The sequence below is a fragment of the Trachypithecus francoisi genome, unplaced genomic scaffold, assembly GCF_009764315.1.
Source record: "Trachypithecus francoisi isolate TF-2019V2 unplaced genomic scaffold, Tfra_2.0 Lachesis_group3, whole genome shotgun sequence".
NCBI lineage: Eukaryota > Metazoa > Chordata > Mammalia > Primates > Cercopithecidae > Trachypithecus > Trachypithecus francoisi.
In genome coordinates, this window is record NW_022681468.1 from 155,128,848 (window position 1) to 155,133,092 (window position 4,245).

Below are 4,245 nucleotides of genomic sequence, written 5' to 3' on the forward strand. Positions count from 1 at the left end.
TGCCATGCGTGCCTGTAAGTTTACAGGGGCACAGAAGATCATGATCAAGGGGGATTCTTTAGTTCTCAAATGTTGCAAAGAATATTTGAAACTCCCAGTCCTTGGTACATAACTTACGGAAACAGTCAACAAAAGTATGTGGGAAATATCCAGACTTACCATATGGGGTGAAAGATAATACCCAACATAATAGTTTATTAACTTGACTTAATTCCCACTTCTCTCCCATTTGTCTTTTCCCATGTCAGGAAATAGCATAAAAATTCGCCCAGTTGCTCAAGCCAAAAACCTAGACATGTTTCATGTTCTTTTTTGTCCATTACATCCGTAAACAAATGCTGCCACTTTAGTCCCAGAACCATTCAGAATCTACCTGCTGCTTTTCATCTCCGTTCTTACAATCATAACCCAAGCTACCTTCATTCTTCTCTATGGTTTTACAATTGCCATGTTATGTGCTCTGCCTGCTTCTACCCTGGTTGCCTCCTCCATGATTTATTCGCAATGTAGCACTAAAAATGATCTTTTAAGAATGTAAATCTGATTACACAATTCAATAGCTTCCATTACATTTAAAACAAAACCCAAGCTTCACACTGTGGCCTGTGAGTACTACATGATTATACCCTTGTCTGCCCCATCTCCTACCATGTTTTCATTTTTCACTGTGCTCCGTCTCCCTTTTTTGTTCATTCAGCATGCCAAGCTTGTTCTCGTTTGCTGTTGTCCCTGCATGGGTGGCCTAGGACAAATGATTTTCTTCCCAAATATTTGTGAAATCCATTCACTTCTCACCACTTCTGTGGTCCTAGTACAAGCTCCCATCGTCACTCACCCAAACTGCCCTAGCAACTTCCTAACTGGTCTCTGTGTGTTAAATCTGCTATCCAGCCAGAGTGATATTTTGGTAAGTGCATGTTTGATTATGTTGAGCCCTAGAACTATATTCTAGGAGCTGAACATACTGCCCTGGCCTGATAGAGTTTATATTTTATTGAAGAAGCAGATGCCAAGCACACACAAAAGAGAACAATTTCAGTTTCTGCTAAATACTATGAAGAAAATAAGTCGAGACTCAGTGATAGAGAATAATTGAGGCGAGATCCATTTTTAGATTAGAGAGTCAGGGAAGTCAGGTGTATCTATGTGAAGAGCTGGGGAGAGGCAGGAAGGAGATAGGATTGGGGAAACATAGTGAGTGAGAAGAACATGTTAGAGATGGGGCGCGCTCTCCCGGCAGCCCGCGCTCCCTGACCCCGCGCCGCCGAGCGCCCCACGGACTCAGCGGTGGGTGGCGCCGCCTTGGGCTCCTGCCTCCCCGGCTCCAGGCTCCACGCTGCCACCACCTCGGCCCATGGGCAGAGTCGGCAGGCGGGCAGGCATTAATCTGAAGAAAAGATGTCCCTATACGATGACCGGGGAGAGGAAACCAGTGACTCAAAAACAGAAGGCAGGTCCAAAAAACCCAAACTTCTGCAGTCAGCTTCAGGTGAAGAAGGCATCTCTCACTCAAAGGCCAAAGGACAAAACAAAGTACAGTTCTTGCCCCAGTCATTGACCTAAAACAAGGTGGCTCCTCAGATGACCGGCAAATTGTGGACACACCACCGCATGTACCAGCTGCGCTGAAGGATCTTGTTCCCACTGGGTTTTCTGCAGGGGAAGTTCTGATTCCCTTAGCTGACGAATATGATCCCATGTTTCCCAACGATTGTGAGAAAGTAGTGAAACGCCAGAGAGGAATGACAAAGACAGCGGGAGCTGGAAAGACAAAAGGAAATAGAAGAAAGAGAAAAAAGGCATAAACACAGACATGATGCAAGTGAGTTTTCAAGGAGATCAGATCCAGATTGTGATGAGGATGAAGATTAGGAGCGAGAGAGGAGGAAAACAATTATGGGCGGAGCTGCCATTGCCCCACCCACTTCTCTGGTAGAAAAAGACAGAGTTACCCCGAGATTTTCTTTATGAAGAGGACTCAAGACTTCGATCACAGTCTTCCAAAACTGCCAGTCCTCCCCCAGTGTACGAGGAACAAGACAGACCGAGATCTCCAACCCGGCCCAACACAACTCCTTCCTCGCTAACTTGGAGGGGCACGATGGTGCACAAGAGCATACGGAAGTACGGCTTCCGGGAGGGTCGGGGTCTGGGGAAGCACGAGCAGGGGCCGAGCACCACCCTGTCGGTGGAGAAGACCAGCAAGCTGGGTGGCAAGATCATCGTGAGTGACGCCACAGAGAAAGACGCATCCAAGAAGTCAGATTCAAATCCCTGACTGCAATACTTAAAGTGTCCTACTAAGGGACATGGTTGGTGCCGGAAAGGTGGATGAAGACTTGGAAGTTGAAACCAGGGAAGAATGTGAAAAATATGGCAAAGTTGGGGAAAGTGTGTTGTTTGAAATTCTGGTGCCCTTGATGATGAAGCAGTACGGATATTTTTAGAATTTGAGAGAGTTAAATCAGCAATTCAAGCAGTTATTGACTCGAATGGGAGGTATTTGGGTGGATGGGTGGCAAATGCATGTTTCTACAGTTTGGAAAAATTCAGGGTCTTGGATTTGGCAGAACAAGTTTGATTTTAAGAACTAGAACACAAGTCATCTCCGGTGATCCTTAAATGAACTACAAGCTGAGTAAAGAAGGAAAAAGGTCACAGCTTCCATGGCTGTTGCATACTGAGACTCTTGGAGGGACTTCTAAGATAGATGTTGATTGATCCCTTTTTTATTTTGTTTTTTTTAATATAGTATAAAAATCCGTTTAAAAACCAAACAAAAAGAAAATGTTAGAGATAAGGTTGGAGAGATGGGAGGCAGTAATAAGAGATAAAGAGTAGTGGATTTGGCACATAATCTGGAGGCAGAACTAACAGAGGTTGCTGATGATTGGTGATGGAAAGGTAGAAATTAAGGATGAAACCTAGGTTTTTGCCTTGACCACCAAATAAATGGTAGTCTTATAAACTGAGATGGAGAAAAGTAGGGAAGGAGCAAGTTTGTTAGTGGAGAGAAATCAAGTTTTTTTGATGGGGGTGGCTGGAGCAGGTTAAATTGACTGTATCTAGTAGACCACCAAGTGGCTGTATCAAGCAGGTAGAAGATTGTGAATCTAGAACTCAAGGTCAGGGCTGTAGATATAAAATGGAAAAATCACGGCATGTAGATAGAGATTAAAGCCTAGGAACCGAATAAAGTCACCTATAGAGAAAAGATAGAGAAGTGAAAAGGTGAGAGATCAAGTCCTATAGCACTTTTAATAAGATCAAGCAATCTCCTTACCAAAAATATGTGGTCTCTCAGAAGAAGAAATGAGAGACTAGGGGGCAGGGGGGAAATACAGAATTAAATCATGGGACAAATGCTGCTCTGAATACAATAAGAAAAAGACAGGAACTGGCCTCAGGATTTGTCAAAATGAAAATTGTTGAGAACTTGGATATGACCGGATTCAACAGATTGGTGGACATAAAAACCTAATAGGTTTAAAAAAAAACTGAGGAAGGGAAAAGAGTGGATATAGATTTCACTCTCAAGGAACTTTGCTATAAAGAGGAACAGAAAAAAGGCAGTTGACACAGAAAATTGAGGACAAGGGGCTAAAAAATATTGGTTTCAAGTTTGGAGTCATTATAGCATATTTTTTATGTTAATGGGTATAACCCATGAAAAAGGATAAAACTGAAGACACAGGACAGTGAAATCATAATTTCAGTATCTAAATCTTTGCGTTGGCAAGATGGGTTGGAACTTGAAGTGGAGTGATTAGTCCTAGATCGGAGCAGGGATAATTCTATTGTGATCCTAGGGAAGGTGCAGCATATGGGCTCATCAGGCTGTAGACTTGGTATTGGGAAGGTGGAATAAGAAGCCAGGCCAACAGGTTAGAGAATATGAGATAAAAAATGGTTGTCAGGGGAAAGAGAAAGTTAAAATACTAGGAAAATATAGTAAGATTGGGCAGCATTAAATGCCTGCTTGAAATTTATCATCATAAATGTAATGTGAAATCTGTCTCCAGTTATGTGTTTTTCTCTAGTGGCACAAAGTAGCTGGAGAGTTCGGTGTAACTTTTGGGATTTTGACAAGAAAATACAACGGAGTAGCAAGGAGCAAAGGAATATGGGTATGATTAAAGTGATAGAGCCTGGAATCTGAACCAGATAAAAAGAAGGATGTGAGCATATTGGGAGTGAGAGTGGTATAGTAAAAAGTGGTAGGGTCAATAAATTGGAGATCTGAAT

At 42.8% G+C, this 4,245-nt stretch overlaps 1 pseudogene; it reads left to right on the forward strand.

Moving 5' to 3' along the window:
• Positions 1 to 621: 621 nt before the first annotated feature.
• On the forward strand, positions 622 to 2,772 carry LOC117070909 (annotated as a pseudogene).
• Positions 2,773 to 4,245: the final 1,473 nt, after the last annotated feature.